The 20,528-nt window shown below is 43.9% G+C and overlaps 1 long non-coding RNA gene and 1 pseudogene across 1 annotated transcript in view; one reads left to right on the plus strand and one right to left on the minus strand.

Moving 5' to 3' along the window:
- Window positions 1-14,247, plus strand: part of LOC106696876 — a 41,324-nt gene extending 27,077 nt beyond the window's left edge. The window contains exon 3 of the long non-coding RNA XR_002828779.1: window positions 14,012-14,247. This is a non-coding gene — a long non-coding RNA (uncharacterized LOC106696876). The remainder of the gene's footprint in view (window positions 1-14,011) is intronic.
- Window positions 14,248-15,008: 761 nt separating this feature from the next.
- Window positions 15,009-16,219, minus strand: LOC102433650 (annotated as a pseudogene).
- Between the last annotated feature and the right edge of the window lie 4,309 nt (window positions 16,220-20,528).

Genomic DNA, 20,528 nt, shown 5'->3' on the forward strand with positions numbered 1-20,528 from the left:
AGAGGCAGGGAGAGAGAGATAAAAACATCAACGATGAGAGAGAATCAAGAATCGTTTATCTGCAGCCTCCTGCATGCCACCTGTTGGGGATTGAGCCTGCAACCTGGACATGTGCCCTTGACTGGAATCAAACCCAAGACCCTTCAGTCCACAGGTTGATGCTCTATCCACTGAGCCAAACTTGCTAGGGCCCCACAATCTTATGTTGATGAGATTTTTCACTTTCACACTAGTATCAACACGTTCCTATTCCCTTTTCCAGTTATTAAAAACAAATGGCAATTCAACTCAATATTGAGGCAATTGTCCAGCTAAACATGACTGGACTGATAAGGGTAGTGGTCTTGCTAACTCTGTCAAGTGGAGGTAGCGTCATTTTACCATGGCTCAGTGGAGTCTGCTAATTTCCGGTAGGAGCCATCGGTGACCATATGTAAGGCACTGATGATTGTACTAAGGTTGCACTTCAGAAGGTGTGACTTGGGTTGTCAACTTCCTGTATTGGTCCTAAACTTGTGTCTAACCAGGAGGTGGCACCCTTTCTCTGCCCAGCTGGTAGTGGCTGGTCATCACTGTGGGGAGGGAAAAAGATGCGCTTTTATGGCTAGACTGTCATTTCAGGGGCTCTAAGATATACATTATCCTCTTCTAAAGAGACACACAGTTCCCATGAAGGAACCCACGTGGGCTTCAATGCTGCAGCTGCCGGGGCCACTCCTCTCTTCCCTCCGAGGTGCCACTACCACCTCTGTTTCTTTGGGTTTCTCTCCCCTCAGAATGAGCAGTGTGTTCGGGAGAGTGGTCAGAACAGGATTGTGATGAGGGTAGAGGGAAAATGGAAAAGAAGACAAGATGGTTGTGGGGCTGCTTCCTACAATGGTTGTTTCTCTCTCTCCATATTATGAGCAGCCCTTCTGCTCTCATGCCTGGAGTAACACAGTTGTCCTGTATTTCCACACATAGGACTCAGTCCCAGTCCTGCTGGTCACCTGGGCTGCTATTTGCTCTGAGCCCTTTCTTTTCTTTTCTTTTTAAAATATATATCGTTATTGATTTCAGAGAGGAAGGGAGAGGGAGAGAGAGATAGAAACATCAATGATGAGAGAGAATCATTGATTGGCTGCCTTCTGCACGCCCCACACTGGGGATCGAGCCTGCAACCCAGGCATGTGCCCTTGGCCAGAATCGAACCCGGGACCCTTCAGTCCACAGGCCGACGCTCTACTCACTGAGCCAAACCAGCTAGGGCTGAGCCCTTTCTTTCATGTTAGATGGATTGAGGGGAATCTAAGGTCTAAATGGGGAAGAAAGAAGAAAGGGGTAGGAGAAATGAATAAGAGAAGAAAATGTGAGGAAAGAGACAGCCAAACAGACATCAGATAGAGAAACACAAAAGACAGAGAAAGACGCAAAGAGAGAGTTACAATGACACATACCCAAGGCAGGGGGTGTCGATATGGAGGCAGAAGAGTGGATTTGCATCCTAGCTCATCTACTGCAAGCTCTATGAGGTTGGGAAAGTCACTATTGCTCCGAGCCTCAGTCTTCCCATCTGAAATGGGAACAATTACACTTCATCTCCACCACTGTGATGAGAACTGAATGGAAGGCATGGAGGAGGTCCTTTTGTAAGTGACAATGCTCTAGATAAAATGCATGTTACCTAAGGTCAATCAGACCTTAAGAGAGAGGATGTTATCCTGGTCCATGCTGAATCCTAGGGCTGGGGCATAGATGAAACCTTAGCCCCCTGCACCATAATTTCATTTTCTCAGAACATTTTATGAGCGGGGAAATATCCCTGCCTGGGGTGGCATTGTGTGTGTGTGTGTGTTTGCGCATGTGCACATCCATTTCTAGATTACTCTCAGAATTAACACTCATAGCTAACATTTTATTGAACTTACTATGTGCCAGGTGCTTTTCTATGTGCACTTCATAAACTAACATTTAATCCTCATAACTCCCTTATAAAGTAGGTACTACTATTAACTTCATTTTACAGATGTTGATATCGAAGCACAGACAGATGAAAAGAAATTGCCTGAAGTCACACAGAAAGTGGCAGAGGATATTAAAACCCAAGCCATCTTGTGCCAAGGTTCTCCCCTAACCACTCTGTTATACTGACTCTCGAGTTAGGTCCATGTCCCTCACTCTCTCATCTGGCAGGAAGCCGGAGGCTGCCTCAGAGGAGAACTTAACTGGCACGCACATCTCATTCCAGGGGAACACTCTGGGGGTCTGTCCCTGCACTCAGGGTGTTGGGGTGGTGTTTTTGCTGGAGATGCCTCCCTAGCAGGCCAGATGTGCCATAATTCCCTTTCCCTGCAGTGAGGTGGAAATTTCAGCACTTTAAGAGAGAGAGGTGGGGAGAAGGACTTCATGTGCCCTTTATTCCTGTTCAAACGCAGCACCCATACAATGACTAGACACTACTAGCCGCCCTGTTTCCAGCCTTGTTTCTGGAGGTGGGAACACCTGTTGTCTGAAGGTCCTGGGCTCTAGAGCTGGGCTTGGTTAGCAGCAGCTGCGAGCTGGGTTTGCAGTGAAATTGTTCTCACAAAAGGAAGAGTACTGTCTGATTTTAGTTACTTGCTTTAGGGCAGAAATTGTGGGCCCAGAGTGAAATCCAATGACAGCTTCATTTTGCCTTGTTTCATATCAGAGAGTGATATGCAAGTGACTAGGTGGGCAAGAGTCCCCAAAAGAGGCATCAGGGAGGCCTTTGAAGGTAGCCTCATTTTGCTTCCATGCAGATGCACTTGGCACCCATTGTCTGAAAACAAGGCTCACAGTCTGTGGGTCTCAGCTTCACTCCAGAAAGGGAACATTTCCACATGGGCTCCTAGGCCAGAGATCTAAGGCTCCATTTAGGGGAATCGTCCTGAGGGTGTTTTCTAATGCACTCATTGCTCTGGTCTTCTCTCCTTGTTTCATTGAGTAGTTTTTAAAAAGAAGGTGTTGGGGTGCTCTATTCCCTGTGTTCTATCATGTTGGAAAACATCTGATTAGGACCTTGCATTTGAACAACAATCTGTTGTAACTTGCAATTATGTCAAACTTGCTTTCCCTCAGACCATTTGTGGTCTGACTCCCTGCAGGCACTGAATGTTGCTGTTTGAAGTCTGAAGCCAGTCTGATGTTTTACTTCTAGTTTATTCTGTTTATTCTTTCTTGATCTCTGAGATCTAATACTTTAACTAGGATGTGTCTTCATGATGTCTATCATGACTTATCTATTTTGATTATTCTTTTTCTTTGATGTTCAATAACTTAACTAGGCTAAGAAAGATATATTGATAGGCTATAAAAGATATATTGATATCTTTTATTGTAGAAAAACTATTCTTGGTATATATGGGGCACCATTTGATTTGCTGATTTTTTCTTCATTCCAGTGAAATATTCCGGTATTATGTTTGAGAATTTTTATTGCTTTCATTTTTTTGAACCTTAGTGGCACCAATTTTGTTATGTTTGACAATCTTTGTCCACTACTTCTATCATTCCCTATCAAATTGCTTTATTCTCTTAGTCTTATTTTCTCCCCATTCACTGTGACTATGTCAAGCTTTTCCCCAATCCTATTCATTCTATTTCTCAGCTGGGTCTATTTCATTTCATTTAGCTGTTTCAAATTTATTTATTAGATGTGTAACAATTTGTTTCCTTAGCTCTGTGAAATTTCTTTTTTTTTGTTCTATCATCTCCTCTTTATTGATTTTTAATATATTTTTTCTTTATTTTAATTTTTCCCCATCTCCATTTATCTCCCCTAGACCCTCTCCCACCTTCCCCCTGTTGCCTCCCCCCACCATCACCACACTGTTGTCTGTGTCCATAAGTTCTTTCTTTTTTGCTCAATCCCTCCACCCCACTTCCAAAACCCTCCCATCAACAGCTGTCTGCATGCTCTCTATCTATGAGTCTCTATATTTTGCTTGTTAGTTCAGTTTGTTCATTAAATTCCACATATGAGTGAAATCATATGGTACTTGTCTTTCTCTGACTGGCTTATTTCACTTAGCATAATGTTATCCAGATCCATCCATGCTGTCACAAAGAGTAAAATTTGCTTCCTTTTTATGGCCGAGTAGTATTCCATTATGTAAATGTATCATAGCTGTTTTTTTAAAATATATTTTATTGATTTTTTACAGAGAGGAAGGGAGAGGGATAGAGAGTTAGAAACATCAATGAGAGAGAAAAATCGATCAGCTGCCTCCTGCACACTCCCCACTGGGGATGTGCCCGCAACCAAGGTACATGCCCTTGACCGGAATCGAACCTGGGACCCTTGAGTCTGCAGGCCGATGCTCTATCCACTGAGCCAAACCGGTTAGGGCTATCATAGCTGCTTTATCCACTCATCTACTGATGGACATTTAGGCTGCTTCCAAATCCTGGCTATCCATGTATATAAAAGGCTAATATGCAAAGTGTCCCCACGGGAGTTCGACCTGGAGACCGGGAGTTCTATTGCTCGCTATGACGTGCACTGGCTACCAACACGGAATGAAGGAAGGCCCTGGCCGGCAGCCGGAAGGCCCCAATTGGCCCTGATTGCTGGCCAGGCCCAGGGACCCTACCTGTGCACGAATTTTGTAAATAGTGCTGCAATGAACATGGAGGTGCATATATTCTTTTGAATTAGTGTTTTGGGTTTTATTACATCGATCCTGGCTAACATTTCTCTTTTTTGGGTGCAGAAACTTTGGAGTTCTCTTCTTTCTTGGAGAAACTTCAGTTTTGCTCTCAAGGCCTTTCAACTGATTGGATAAGGCTCACCCACACCATCGAGGATAATCTTTCCTTAAAGTCATCTGACTGTAGATGTTAACTACATCTACAGCACACTTTCAACACAACACCTAGATTAGCATTGGATTGGATAAGTGGATATGATCACTTAGACATGTTGGCACATAAACTAACCATCACAAATGTGGAATGGAGAGGGAGGAAAGGGCAAAATGACAGAGGGGTTGGTTTGGCATATTACTCCCTCCATGTTTTAAATGGTTAAAGACATGTTTCTGCAGGACCAACAATGAGAACATCACATTTACATAACTCAGCAAGTGAGTTCCTTGGAAATGCTCCACCATGCTACTGTCCATGGGAAGATGTACTGTTTGAGATTTATAGTACACATCACCATACTGAAAACCTCCAGAAATCACACAGCAAAGAAACTTGTTTATCTTTTTTCTTTTTAAATTCAGCTTTTCCCAAACTCATTTGACCACAAAACTTTTCCCCATGTGACATCCACCAACAGAGAACATGCTTAGGGAAAGGCTGGCTTGAGCTCCTCTCCTTAAAGTCATACCTGGTTCACTTGGATACTGCTGAGGCTCCCATGATAACACAAAAAGAACCAATTTTTCAGTCACTCACCGCACATAAACATTTCCTGCTTTCCTGGTGTTCATAAAAGTCCAAGGTTGACTGACACAAAAAAGTGAAATTTTGCTGCTTGTGTCTTGTACATATGAGTAAACCTTTTAAGACATAAACAATGCAAAATGATTTTCACCAAATCTTTGAGCAAAATGGTCTCTAGGAAAGAGCTGCTTTGCATATCAGAACCCAGTGGGTAAGCTTGATCTTATGCCCTTGTGAGCTGGTACCCCAGGCAGCAGGAAGCTGTGATGCAGTAATATGCAATTAACCTCATCCAACAATTTCTTCTGCTAGTTCTTGAGTTTCTACTGGAGACTAGGCCACTTTTTGTGTGTGTGTGTATACTCGCATGTGGAAATGAGTAAAGAGCTATAGTGTAAGTTAATCTACTTTTTGGGGGTAGGATTTGATTTAGTAGCAGAGACTCCTCAAATAAGTGTCTTAGACAAAAAGACTAGGGTTTATTTTTCTCTCATGTAACAGTCTGTTACTAGACGGACCTGAGCTGGAATGTGGTTCTAAGGTGCAAGAGACACAAGTTATGCCATTTTAAAGGTGTTGCTCTCATTTTATCATCTAAAAAATAGCTAAATACCACATCCTCATTCTGGCAAGGAAGGAGGCAAAAGTGGTACCAAGAAGAGTGCTTTCCCTCCCTTTAAGCCTCAGTGGTTCTCAACCTTCCTAATGCCGCGACCCTTTAATACAGTTCCTCATGTTCTGGTGACCCCAACCATAAAATTATTTTCGTTGCTACTTCATAACCGTAATTTTGCTACTGTTATGAATCGTAATGTAAATATCTGATAGGCAGGATGTATTTTCATTGTTTGCGACCCACAGGTTGAGAACTGCTGCTAAGGGTATAACTCAGAACTTTCCTACATCACTTACTATATATCTTAGCTTCAAAGAGTGGGAGTTGGAGAACCATAATCCCAATTCCAGGTGGTCATGAAACACAGAAAAAAAAAAGCTGTTATTCTGGAGAATGGGAGAGTGGATTTTGAGGAATAACATTCTCTTCCACAGGGTTATATAAAATAAGAAATACTTTAATCAACCCTTGGCTTTTCCTAAGCAAGATGCACCACAGGCCTTTTATTCCAAGGACTGGACTAAGGGATTTGGATGCCAAGAGCTAAGAACCTCAAGGTGAGGAACATTTATACTTGAGTGGATAGGAACCACCCCAGGATGTAAAATGTTTTAGGCTGACACTACTGTTTCCAAAGAACTCCCAAAGTACTTTATTTTTAATAGCAACTTAACTCATTGCATTGTAATTACTTCTCAGTGTAGATGTGTCTGCTTCCCCAATTATACCTGCTTCTCTAGGGCGGGGACTCTGTTCTGTGTCTGACTCATGGTAGGTACTTAGTAAACATTGGCTGGCTCCAGTGTGGGGAGTTGACACCCACTCGCATTCCCACTTCTGCCTCCAAAACGACCTTAACTCTGACATTCTCTTAATTGGAAGTACTGGAGGTGAATCTACATTCTAGCTGAGGACTTGGATGCATGGCATCAACTCTATTCTTGGGATCCCTGTCTGGTGGTTGGTTGCTTAACCAATTCTAACTTCATATGGAACATATCTACTTCTGCTTCTGGATATTCCTGTTTTGACTATCCATTGTCATGTATCAAACTACCTCAAAACTTAGTGGCATGAAAACATTTGTTGTGCTCACAGATGCTGTTGGTCAGGACTTTGGATGGGGATGGTTTGTTTCTGTTTCACAATGTCAGGGCCTCAACTGGAAGGCTCAGAGGCTGGGGGTGACTCAGCATGGGGGGTGGGGGCAGGAGGTGGGGGGCTGGGATTATCTGAAGTTTCCCTCACTCTCATGTCTTACAGTTGATGCTCGCTGTTGGCTGGGACCTTCGCTGGGGCTGTTGTTGGAACATTTACATGTGGTGTCTCCTTGTGGCTTGGGCTTCCTTACAGCATGGAGGCTGGGTTCCAATGGTGAACTTCCCCAAAATGACAGCAGGTGGAAGCTGCATTGCCTTAGTTCTAACTTAACTCAGGAAGTCACACACTGTCACTTACACCATGTTTTGTTCTTTGTGGCCATCACAAAGGCCCTTTCAGCCTCAAGAGGAGAAGGAATAGATTCTATCTCTTGATGGATTGTGGTGGTGGTGGCTCATCCAGAGTGAGGAGTGAGGAGTCCTAGATTCACTGAGAGCACTGGCAGAATGATGCCATCAGCCATATCCCCCTCATTCCAGAGGGCCCAGGAAGAGTCAGGAGTCTTGGAAAAATCCCTGGCATCCCCAGCACCCTGAACAGCACCACGGGGCAGTGGAGATCTCCCTCGACTGGGAGCGAAGAGGCCTGTGATCTGATGGTCATGTGTTATAGGACAGGCCACTTGATCTATCTGAGCCTCAGTTCCCTTATCTGACAGGTGAGAAGTTTGGAATAAATCAGTTGCTTCCTAATCCTTTACAGCAGGGGCTTCTTCTCCTTTTTAATTTGTATTATTTTCAAACAAAGTTTAGGTGGAACCCAACATATGAATTGACTCAAGGTCAATGAAAAGGGTTTTGACCATATAGATGCCCACTTGTCCTTTCCTGCTCCCTGGGGATTCTCCAAGGTTCCTCAGTGCTCCTCGGAGCATGTTTGAAAACCCTTTGGGCCAGGATCTTTCCTAAGGGTCTGCAGGATGGGATTGGGGTGAGAGAGGAAAGACTCACCACCCATCTCTCAGATTTCCCTCCTCAGAGCAGTTTCTGCTTCCTTCTTGCTCCCTACTTGAGTCCCCACCCCTACCTCTCAGCCATCTCACATCACAGCGTCTTCTGGGTGAGTCCAAGTCCCACAACCCCCCAGGGAGAGCCATATTTAGGGAGCATGAGTATCTGCTGGTATTGCTTGAATTTGGTGCCCTTTCAGCCTCCTGTCATTTGTGCCAAACCAGCCAGGTCTGGGAAGAAGTTGGGGATTCCACGGAGGCCTAAGGGCTATGGGGACTGTGGTCTCCACAGGGTTACCATCCAGGGCTCTGCTGGTGACTCTGGAGAGAGGAGTGTCTTGCTTTCCCAGTTCTTTCCCTTCAGTGATGCTCTCATCCGCTTTCCCACCCCCTCCCTCTATCTGACTCTTCCCCACCCCCTCCCAGTCCACTCCCACCCCACTTTTTCTCTCCCACAATTTTTGCTCCATCTCTTTGTCTCTCCACAGCATCTCTCTTTTTAAAAAAATCAATCCAGAGAGCGATTAGGTTTGCAAATGAGCGGGCAGAAAACCGGGAACAAAGGGAGCCAGAGCCCAAGAGGGAGCAGGTATAATTACTGTAATTAACTCAAGCAGCAGGGACGCATCCCCTTGGCAGAGGCTGCTGCAAGGTACTGTTCAGGCGCAGCAGGGGACGCTGAGGGGAGTGGCACCCGCCAGGAACTCAGCCGGTTCCCCCTTCCCCAGGATTAGGGTGTCCTTCCCAGGGGCCCTGGCTCCGGAAGCTCCTCCAGGAGCAGGTACCTGTGTGAGGATCTACCTGGTCTTCTGTCCTGGGCTCTGCAGGAGCCAGGAGGAGGGGGTCCAGGCTCAGAGAAGAAGATATGGTCTCCTGCCTGGCAGAGTGGGGGCCAGAGAACAAAGTTACCTCTCTCATCACTTCGCTGGACGCTTGTCTCTTTCTTGCTTTATGACATCCTGGGAGCCTGCTCTGTTGTCCCTGGGAGCCAAACACTTCTAGAGGCCTTGGGGAGAAAAACAAGTCTGATGCCATAAAACTGTCACATCTGTATCCTCAAGCATCCCCAAATATATACCTCCTTCACCTGAGGCCTTCCATGCACCTTTGCAACCTTCCCTTTCACTTCATCTTCTAGCCAGATCTGACCATGGGCTGCACCCTGAGCATGACCTACATTCTTCCATTCTCTGCCCTCACACGTTGGGCTGGCACTTTCCCAAATGCAGTTGGTAAAATGTTACCCACCTTTTGAGATACATTTGAAATTAGAGCCATGTCTGTGAAGTATATATGATCTCACCTTCCCCAAAAGCCCATAGCCCTTGTCTCTTTTATGGACCTTACCTCACTGTTCCCCTCCCATCTCCTATCCTTTGGAAAAGGCAGACAGATCCCGACTTTGGATTCCTGGAGTTTAACTGCCACCTTTGGGCTCTGGGCCAGTCAGATCCCTTTTACTTGCCAATGACAGGAACCCCAACTCAAACTGGTGGAAATAATGAAGGGAATTTATTAGTATCAAAAGTCTGGGGATGTTTGTAGTCAGGCATGGCCGATCCAGGTGCCCAGATCTCTCTCCCTCTCTCCCCTTTCCTCGGTGTGGGTTTCCTTCCCAGCAGAACTCTCTACAACACGGCCCCCGGCATCTCCAGACCAACATTATTCCTAAGCCATGATCCCGGGGAGAGAGTTTCTCCGTCCTGCTGTTCCAGAAGACACCTGAGTTGACTCATTGGGTTGAATTGGGTCTAGAGCCAAAAACTGGTTAGTGGAAGTGAAACCCAGTGACTGGCCACGCTAGCATCAAGTGCTGCAACTTGAGGGAGGACTGAGGCCAGCCCTATCCAAACCACGTGGGCTCCCAACAGGGAAGAGTGGTTCCTCAACAGGAAGTAGAAGAGCACACAGAGATGCTGCACAGGTGGAGACAGCAGATGCCCACCACTGGTTCAGAGCACCCAGGTGAGGGCCCAGTCCCTGGAAATGCCCCATATCCTCCCATTTTTATACTCGACCCGTCCTTTAATACCCAGCCCATGTCTATCAGCTCTGTGATGCCTCCCCATCTGCTGTAGGTGCCCAGAGTCTGTACCACTTACCCAAGTGCAGACCTTTATGATGCCTTATCAAGATCTTTATATTTTCATTTGTTAAAGCCTCATTGAGCAACATGATTATAGGCCCACTGGGAGCAGGGATGTGACCATCCGTGTATTTCCCCCTCCTACCCTAATACAGCCCTGGGTGCCTGGATAGTGCTACAGTGAACCATGCATGGATTACAGATCATATCCAGGTCTGAAAACTGACTGGGTCCCTTACCACCCATGTGACCTTGGGGGTCCCCTGACCTCTCTGCGCCTTAGTTTCCACATCTAGAAGTTAGGGCTATGAAAACATCTATTTTACAGAACCATCCTAACTAATAAAGAGGGAATATGCTAATTGACCCTCATGCTGTCGCAAAGATGGAGGTGCCCACAGCCAATAAGGAGGGAATATGCTAATTGCCCCCCCACCCTCAAAGATGGCAACGCCCACAGCCAGTAAGGAGGGAATATGCTAATTGACTGCCCCGCCCTCAAAGATGGTGACGCCCACAGCCAATAAGAAGGGAATATGCTAATTGACTGCCACACCCTCAAAGATGGCGGCGCCCACAGCCTCAAGATGGTGGTGCCCAGTCCCCTCAGCTCCACCGGGGTGGCAGGCATGTGGCAAGGCTGGGTCTGCCCCCAGGCGGGCTCGGTCACTCCACTTGCCTGTCTCCGGAGTCCCCCGGTCCCCTCAGCTTCCCAGCTGCCCAGGGCCAGCCCAAGGTGCAGGCAAGCCTCAGATATCGGCTGCCCAGCCACCCAGGGTTGCCTGAGGCTCAGGTAACCAGGGCCAGCTGAGGCTTGCGCTGCTGGCAGTGGCAGCAGTAGAGATTTGATGGGGCATCGCCTTCCCCTGATCTCTGGGTTGCTTCCCGCCCCTGAGGGCTCCTGGACTGTGAGAGGGGGCAGGCCGGGCTAAAGGACCCCCCCTCCAGTGCATGAATTTTCATGCACCGGGCCGCTAGTAAAATAATAAAGGAGATACTAAAAGTGGTACCTCCCACTCTCAGGTAAGCCTGGCCTGTTCCTGTTTTCCTCCAGTTACAGTTGACCCTTGAACAATGTGGAGGATCACCGACCCCCACACACTAGAAAATCCACATGTAATTTTTGACTCCCCCAAAATTTAACTGCAGTTGGCTATTTGCACCTGTGTATTCAACCAACCATGAATTGAAAACAATATTTTTAGAGATAGGCTTGGGGAAAGGGAGAGGAAGTGGGAGTTAGTGTTTAATGGGCACAGAATTTCAGTTTGGGAAGATGTAAAATTTTAAAAATAAATAGTGGCGATGGTGACACAACATTGTGAATGTAATTAATGCTACTGAGTTTTACACTAAAAAATGGTTAAAATAGAAAATTTTATTCTCTCTATTACCATAATAAAAAATTTTTAAGTTAAGAAAAAAACAATTTTTAATCCTCAGTTGGGAAAGTGCAGTTGAGAATATGAAAATACTGTTTTCTGTCAGGTTGACCTTGGATGTGAAACCTGCAGATTTCAAAGGGCTGACTGTATTTATTGAAAAAAATCTGAGTATAAGTCGACCCACACAGTTCAAACCATATTGTTCAGGGTGAACTGTACAGGATTGAGTATTTAGTTACAACTGAGGTAAGAAACAGGTGTTGGCCTTCCTTATTTCTGTGATACTGTGGTCTCCAGGCTGTCCTTTGCCTCCTTAATCATTTGTTTTGTTTTTCTTGGCCAGCTTCTCTTATTTTTTCTCTACCTTTTAAACGATGTGTGTGTGCAGGGCAGCAGAGTGGAGTGGTCAAGAGCTCAGACAGGCTCTGGTCCTCGGTTGCCTCCATGTGGGTTACATTTATACCAGTTGCTGGAGAGTAACCTCAGGCAAGTTAGTTAACCTCTGAGCAGCCCAGTTCCTCACCTGTAAAGTGAGAAATCACAATAGTATTTACCCCATGCTGCTGGACTGAATGAGTTGATTTGTGTAAAGCACTTAGAACAGGACTTGGTGGGGAGCAAATGCAATAGAAACATTAACTATTACTCCTATTTTAATGTTCCAAACTGAAATACGTTATCCTTCAGCATCAGGTTGAGCCAGTTCTTTAAACTTCTATTCTTTCACTCCTCTCCTAATTTTTAAATTCAGTCCCTCATAGTTTCAAGTATGGATTACTCCCACACCTTTCTAAATGGTCTCCCCTCCCTGTCTTGCCTTCTGTTCTATTCTTCACACAAAAAGCTAATCATATCTCTCCCCTCATTTGTCTTTGAGTGGCATCCCATAGCGTTGAGGACACAGAGTCCAAACTCTAGGGCATTACATGCAAATGATTTTCCTTGCTTACTTCTTTAGCCTCATCCCTACCCACTGTTATTTTCACCAGTTTTTAATGAATCCTTCCAGGGATATGCTGTACATAAACAAGCTTATATCCTCTCTTCTTCATACATATGATGCCCGTTGCTACATAGTTTTGCACCTTACTTTTGTCACTTATCCTACAAATTGTTCCTTATAGATTGACCTCATTCTTTTAAAGGCAGAGCCTGAACTCCTAGCCCCTTACTCTATTCTGCCCCAGTGAATGACAGCTGAGTGATTTTTGGCTCTAATTGATGCTCAACAAATAGTTGAAGAGTTGAACACATTACGTTAAAACTGCGCCCAGGTGGCTGGACTCTCGTGTTCTGATGACTGAAGGAAACAGGATGCTCCATATTCAGTTTGGGGTCCTGTGTAATCCGGGTGGTTCTGTCCTCTCCTTACACGTCTCTGAAGAAGTTCTTCTTGCCTCCTGCATTAATTTTGACATAGTCCAATTTATCAATTTTTCCTTCTATAATATATGCTTTTTTGGGTACTAAGAATTCTTTGTATATACTATGGTCATAACATTTTCCTCCTGTGTTTTCTTTTAGACATTTTTATTGTAGCATTTACAAATTAAGCCAATGATCAATTTTAAGTTAAATTTTGTTTATAGTGTAAGTCAATGTGTAAGGTTTATTTTCTTCCTGGGATAGTCAATTGTGCTAGAAACATTTGTTGAAAATCTATTCTGCATTGATTACTTTGGCATTTTTGCCCAAAATTAATTGACCATATATGAGTAGGTCTATTTCTGGGCTCTTTACTCTGTTCCATTGACCTCGGCGTCTATCCTATGTTAATAGCATACTGTCTTTATTATTGTAGCTTTATGGTAAATCTTAAAATAGTGTCCTTTTTACACTATTTTAGGGTGTAGTGTAGGATGTGGTCTAAGTCCTTCAACTTTGGTCTTCTTTTTTACAGTTTTTTTTTTTGGCTATTTTAAGTTCCTAACATTTACATATAACTTTTATTGTCAGTTTGTCAATTTCTATTAAGAAAAAACGCGGTGACATTATGATTGAGATTATATTGAATACCTGTATCTTAACAATACTGAGTCTTTCAGTCCATAAACATTGTATACATCCTCATTTATTTAGGTCTTATTTAATTTTTTCCGTGATTATTTTATCATTTTCAGTGTGGAGATTTCAAATATGCTTTGCTTAAATTTATCCATAAGTGTTTTATGTCTTTTGATGTTATTATAAATGGTATTTGTGGTAGCCAGTCTCCAAATTGGCTCCCAGTGATCCTTCCTTTCTGATATTAATGCCTTCATATAATACCTGGCCCCCTTCTCCAACCCCCATACACACATTGTACAAGAGTTGGTCTGGGTGACCAATAGAATATGGCATAAGTCGAATGCCAAGTCTGAGATTGGTAATAAAAGGCATCATGGCTTCTTCTTTGCTCTCTTGTGCATTGCTTGCTCTGGAAGACATGGGAACCTCTCTGTTGGAAAGTCCAATGTGGTGAAGAACAGAGACCTCCTAAATGAGGAACTGAGGCCTCCACCAGCAAGTCGAGAATGAGTGAGTGATCTTGGAAATGGATTCTCCAGCCCAGGTCAGACCTTCAGATGACAGCAGCCTGAGTCGACATCTTGACTGCAACATCTTGAGAGACCCCTGAGCTAAAGGACCACCCAGTGAAGCTGCTTCCAGATTCCCGACTCTCAGAAATTGTGTGAGATAATAAACGTTTGTTGTTTTAAACTGGTGGTTTGTTATATAGCAATCGAGAACTAATACAGTATTGTGGTTTTTAAATTGATGGTATTTATCTTATTTCAATTTCCAATTCTTCAATATCCAAATAGCATATAGAAATTCTATTAAAAAAATAAAGATCTTGCGTCCTGTGTCCTTGCTAAAATCAGCTCTTTTTGCAGATATTTTAGGGTTTTCTATATAGGTAATCATGTCATCTTTGACAAAGATAGTTTTACTTTTTTTCCCCCAAATCTGGATGCCTTTTATTTACTCTACTGCCTTATTAAACTAGCTAGAACTTTCAGTATTATGTTGCATGAAATGGTGAGGGCAGATATTCTTGCCTTGTTCTTGATCTTAGGGAAAACCATTCAGTCTTTCATTATAAGTATGATGTTAGTTGTAGTTTTTCCATAGATGTTCTATATTGGGTTGAGGAAGTTTTCTTCTGTTCTTAAGAAATTTTCCCAATTCCTGTCATCAATATTAGACGTAGTTTTATCATAATAACAGGTAGTTGTTATAGTGAGACCTACACACATATATTTAAATTCATATAGAATGATATTTACATGTTTAAATTACATTTTGAAATCAGAAGATGAAGTATAGCTTAAGTTTTTAAATAAAGAGAAGAAAAATACACAGGACAAAAATAGAATTAACAGTAAAAATATCACTATCTGGTCTTGATACAACATGTAGAAACTTTTTGTCAGAAAGCTACATTTTAATCTGATTGTCCAAACCAATAAAATATGGATGGCTCAGTGCCATTTTGCCAGCAACTTGTTTGGCTGGATCATAAACTAACATTTTTGAAAGCAAACCTAAGGTATTTTCAACCAAGTTTTTCAATGGGATACTAGGTTTCCTGGTTTCAACTTGGGAAACGTATTCTTATAGTCCTGTGAAGATTCTACTTCTGGCACACTTTATTTTTGGTGGTGCCCCAAAACTTTGAAAATCCCGAAGAGTTGATTAATTTCTGAATCCCCAGATGGCTTATTGTTGCTAATTCTGTAGGTATGGTTTCTGTCTTCCAGAGGTCAGCTAGCTTAGTTGTGAGCTGACCAAGCAGTACTTCTGGAGATCTATAGTATACCAGAGTGCTGCTACCTCACGTATGTTTCCTCTGATTGGTATTCCAAAAGCTCTGAAAGGCCCAAACCCGCTGGTTTACTAGTCATTGTTCCTTTGTTATCAGTGGACTTTGAGGTTTTAAGTCTCTGTAAGAGCTCTTCTAGAGTGACAGAATACAACCTCTTGCATGGTTTTGTATGTTTCTCTCTCTCTCCCCACCCCTCTCTCCCTGCCTCTAAAATCAATAAGCATACCCTTGAGTGAGGTTTAGAAAGATAGAAAAAAAGATGTGCTTATGAACAAGTGAAGAATCCATGAACTGACCAGAAGGGATAGAGTCCAAGTATTTCTGGAGATCCAAGGTATTCAAAGATGAGATATAACCTAGATATCTAGGTTATACCTAGAGTCCTTCATAAGCACATTTTTTTTTCTTTCTAATCCTCACTCAAGGATAATGCTTATTGACTTTAGAGACAGGAAGGGGGCGGGCAGAGAAAGGGAGAGACAGAGAGAGAAACATTGATGTGAGAGAGAACATCAACTGGTTGCCTTCCATATGTGCGCTGCCCGGGGATCAAACCTGCAACCTTTTGGTATATGGGACAACGCTCCAACTAACTGAGCCACACTGGCCAGGGCTATAAGCACCTCTTGAAGACTGTATTTGAATGACAAAGTTCTTTTAATAGAGAAATTCCCAGAATTACAGTACTAGAAATCTCTTCCTCTTTACTTTCTCGTCTGATTTTCATCATGGCTACTACTTGACCTGTTGTTTTGTGTCTACCCTGATGCATAACTCCATAGGTACTTTATCCAATTTTCTCTGTTTTGATGTAATATTCCATAGTTATTCAGTAGGTATGGTAGATCCCAGCTTATTATTCTGTGATGGTGGGGGTGGGGTGGGGTGGTTGAGGGGGTGGTGAAGACAACAGTGGCTGGCATCATGTCTGTGCTGCTCTTTCCTAAACTTCCGAGAAACCTGAGAATTTTTACTATGAATTGTTTTCTAATAATCTTTCTGAGTCTATTGAGATAATTGTATTTTTTCTTTTTTGTTGAGTTAATATGGTGAATCCCATGGTTGATATTTTAATGTTAAACCAGCTTTGCATTTCTGAGAAAACATCCATTTAGTCATCGCATATAAATTGTTTTTGAAAATACTCAATGAATACTTTGTTCTATTATTTCAGGCACATCTTCATTTTATGCATCTGAGAGAGGCCAGGAGATGCTGCTCCCGATTGGCTGCTGCATGGGAGAACAGAGGCCCTTGGTGCCTGAAATGTGCACAGTTAGGCTTTTGTAACCCTCTCAGATCCTTGGGAGATGTACCCAGACTGAGCAGAGGGAGAGGAAGGGAGAGAGAAATTGATTTGCTGTTCCACTTTTTATACATTCATTGGTTGATTCTTGTAGGTGTCTTGGCTATGGATCAAACCCACAACCTTGATGTATCAGGACGATGCTCTAACCAACTGTGCTTCCCAGCCAAGGCCAGAATCTTGATAAATTGTTGATAATTTTCTGCTACCTTGAATCAATATATTTATTTGAATCAAATATTTGTTCAACTTTAATTTTGAGGAGAACCTGAAAACTGGATAGTGAGTGGAAGAATGGAGAAGGAGGACTGCTGGTAGAAACCTCAAAATAGGGAGACTATTTAGACACTGGCTACCCTAAAATGACAAATATTCCTTGTTGAAAGCCACATCTCTAGGATCATCTTGCAATATTTCTTCAACCACACACTCTACTTTTCCAGAGAAGAGTCTTAAAAATACATCTGCCGTTCCCTCCCTGCCCCCCTTAAGTCTCCAATGGTACACCTTTCCTGATGTGCTAGTGCACCAGCAGCTGTGTGGGAGACCCACCCCTCACTCTGACTCTGGCCTGACTATTTCTTCTTTGTGCTTTGAGCTCAGTAGAAGTTTAATCAGTATCCCTGAGAGCTCAGTGTCCCTTTCTTTGGGAATCCAAGAAGATAGGTATGAGATAGCATGAAAATTTAATTTTACTCAAGAGCATTAAGATCAGGAGAAACCCCTCTTTGCTGGCCTTGGAGGCTGGAGTCAGTGTGTATATGATGTGAGTAGGGAAATAGAGACATGGGATTCTGAAACGGAAACTTTCAGTGGATGAGATAATTGGAAAGAGTCTGAGTGGCCCCACTGAGTCCAAAACAGTTGCCAACTTCTCAAGGTTAATACCCAGAGGGCTAGACCCTCTTGGCTTTCTCCTGCACCCAGTCAGCTATGGATCCTGGAATAGTTGAAAATAGCTGGTGAGCAGAGTAGAGCAATGCAGCCTCTACTTCTCTCTCCTCTATGCCATGTAAAAAAATTTCTTTCCCCTATCCCTCTCCAATCTAGACTGGGACAATCAGATGATAAAAGAGTTCTACTTTAAAACAAGTGCACACAGGTATTTATAGTAAGGAATTGGACTGAATGAACCAGCTGCTAAAAATAGAAGGTTTGATATAATCCAGTCAGGAAGATTGTGGCCCAATGCATTTAGGGATAAAATAAAATAAATTCAGATCTAATATTTAGAAAACATATCCCAGGCTGGGATGGTAGACCTCTCATGAGAAATGCTATATATATTTCCAAAGTGGCAGCAAAGTGGGGATGGGCTTTGCAGGCAAAACACTTAACTCTTAGTCAGAACATCAGAAGATCTTTTATTTATTTATTATTTTTTACTAGAGGCCTGGTGCATGAAATTCGTGCAAAGGGGGGGAGGGGTGTGTGTGTCCCTCAGCCCTGCCTGCACCCTCTCCAATCTGGGACCCTTTGAGGGATGTCTGACTGCTGGTTTAGGCCCGTTCGGACATACCTGCAGTCGGACATACCTCTCACAACCCGGGACTGCTGGCTTCTAACCGCTCGCCTGTCTGCCTGCCTGATCGCCCCCTAACCAATCCCCTGCTGGCCTGATTGACACCTAACTGCTCCCCTCATGGCCCAATTTCCCCCAACTGCCATCCCCTGCCGGCCTGATGGCCCCCAACTGCCCTCCCCTAATGGCCTGGTTGCCCCCAACTGCCCTCCCCTGCTGGCTTGATCTCTCCCCCAACTGCCCTCCCATGCAGGCCTTATCTTGCCCCCAACTTCCCTCCCCTGCTGGCCTGGTCACACCCAACTGCCCTTCCCTGCAGGCCTGGTTGCCCCTAACTGCCCACCCCTGCAGGCCTGTTTGCCCCCAACTGTCCTCCCCTGCTGGCCTGATTGCCCACAACTGCTCTCCCCTGCTGGCCATCTTGTGGTGACCATCTTGTGGTAGCCATCTTGTGATGACTTTGCGTGACACCACCTAGGCTTTTATTATATAGGATTTTTAAAATTGACTTTTAGAGAGAGAGGAAGGGAGAGGGAGAGGAGAGATCCTGTATGCCCCTTACTGGGGATGGAGCCTATAAACCGGGCATATGCCCTGACTGGAAATCAAACTGACAACATTCTGGTGCACGGGATGATGCCCAACCAACAGCCATACCACCAGGACACATCAGGTCTTTTAAAGTCTGTTTTAATTTTCCTCCAGGAAAATTGTCTAAGTCCCCTAAGCTTTGCACTACATCAATGTCAGTAAAGTTACTGAGCCTTTATGGAAGGTTTGGGGCTCTAACTTATGTTTGAGAAATACTGACTCTCTGTCAAATTTTATGGTTTATGCTCATTTAATTTTCCCTAGTGCGTAAGTTCTTTGAATGAATGAACCAATGCACACCATTTAGCGAGCACTTACTGAGTGCCATGCTGCATGCTAGGCCGGTCACATGCTGTCTTATTTAGGCCTCACCATAACCTTAGCATGTGCTCTCCATTTTACGGATTTACAAACTGAGACTCAGCTAGGATTTTTCAAAGCTGTGTTGCTTATGAATAGAAGGTGACATTTGAACTCATATCTAGCATTGGGGTGGACACCAATATTTCTGCAATCCTCTTGGCATTTTATTCTGGGTTGTGCACTTCTAGGCCCTCAGTCAGTGTTTATGATGAAGGTTTTCTTGACTGCTTCTCTCTTAGTATTTTTTCCTCCTTTGAGTTCAACAGTGTAATTATACTGTTAATCTTCATGTCTTCTTTATTTTATCTTATTATCATCCATTATATCAGTTGGGACTGTGCTAAGTTGAGAAAACCTCGACCAATGTGGTGGTTTAAAAAAATGGTTGTAGCCGTGGCTGGTGTGGCTAAGTGATTAGAGTGTTGGCCTGCACACTGAAGGGTCATGAGTTCGTACCTGGGTTGCAGGTTTGATCTCCAGCCCTGGTCAGAGCCTGTGTGGGAGGCAACCAATGGATGTGTCTCTCTCACTTTGATGTTTCTCTCTCTCTTCCACTCTGAAAAATCAATGGAAAAATATCCTGGGGTGAGGATTAACAACAACAACAACAACAACAACAACAACAAAATGGCTGTAAACTCTTTGATACTCCTCCCATGAGAGTTGGGGGTCTGTGTCACATCTCCTTGAATCTGGTGACTGTTTTTATCAACTGAGTAGTGCAGAAATGACATTGCACGACTCCAGCATGAGGCACGGTCATAAAGAGCTGTGCAACTTTGACTTCAGGTTCTCAGGATGCTCATTCTCTCAGGATGCTTGCTCTTGGAATGCAGCCACTGTGCTGTGAAAAGCTCAGGCCATATCAAGGGACCACCTGTGTAGGGACACTGGTCAACAGTCTCATCGAGTCCAGTCTGTGGTCCTATCAGTTCAGGTATGAGACACATGAGTGGAGAAGCCATCCTGGAAGTGGATTCTTCAGGCCCAGCTGTTCTTGTTCTTGGTGTTTGAGTCACTTCCAGTGGCCTGGGTGTCCTCAGTGAAGGCCTCGGGCATCAAGGAGTAGAGACATGCTTGTTGCTTCATAGTTTTGGCATAAATGCTGTAGCTCTAGGCACTGAGTCAACATTCAAGTTAGGAAGAAGCACAGACAGGCACTGGTTTTATTAGGAAAGCAAAGCTTGCCCAGAAATCCCCAGGTCTTCACTTGTGTCTCATCAGCTAGAATTTGTCACATGCCATCTCTAATGAGAATGGAGGCTGGGAAAATGAATATTTACCTGGCATATTGCTATCCTAAATACAACTTGGATTTGCTTAGCAAGAACACAGGAGAACATGAACACC

This window comes from Myotis lucifugus, unplaced genomic scaffold (assembly GCF_000147115.1).
Source record: "Myotis lucifugus unplaced genomic scaffold, Myoluc2.0 scaffold_34, whole genome shotgun sequence".
Taxonomy (NCBI): Eukaryota; Metazoa; Chordata; class Mammalia; order Chiroptera; family Vespertilionidae; genus Myotis; species Myotis lucifugus.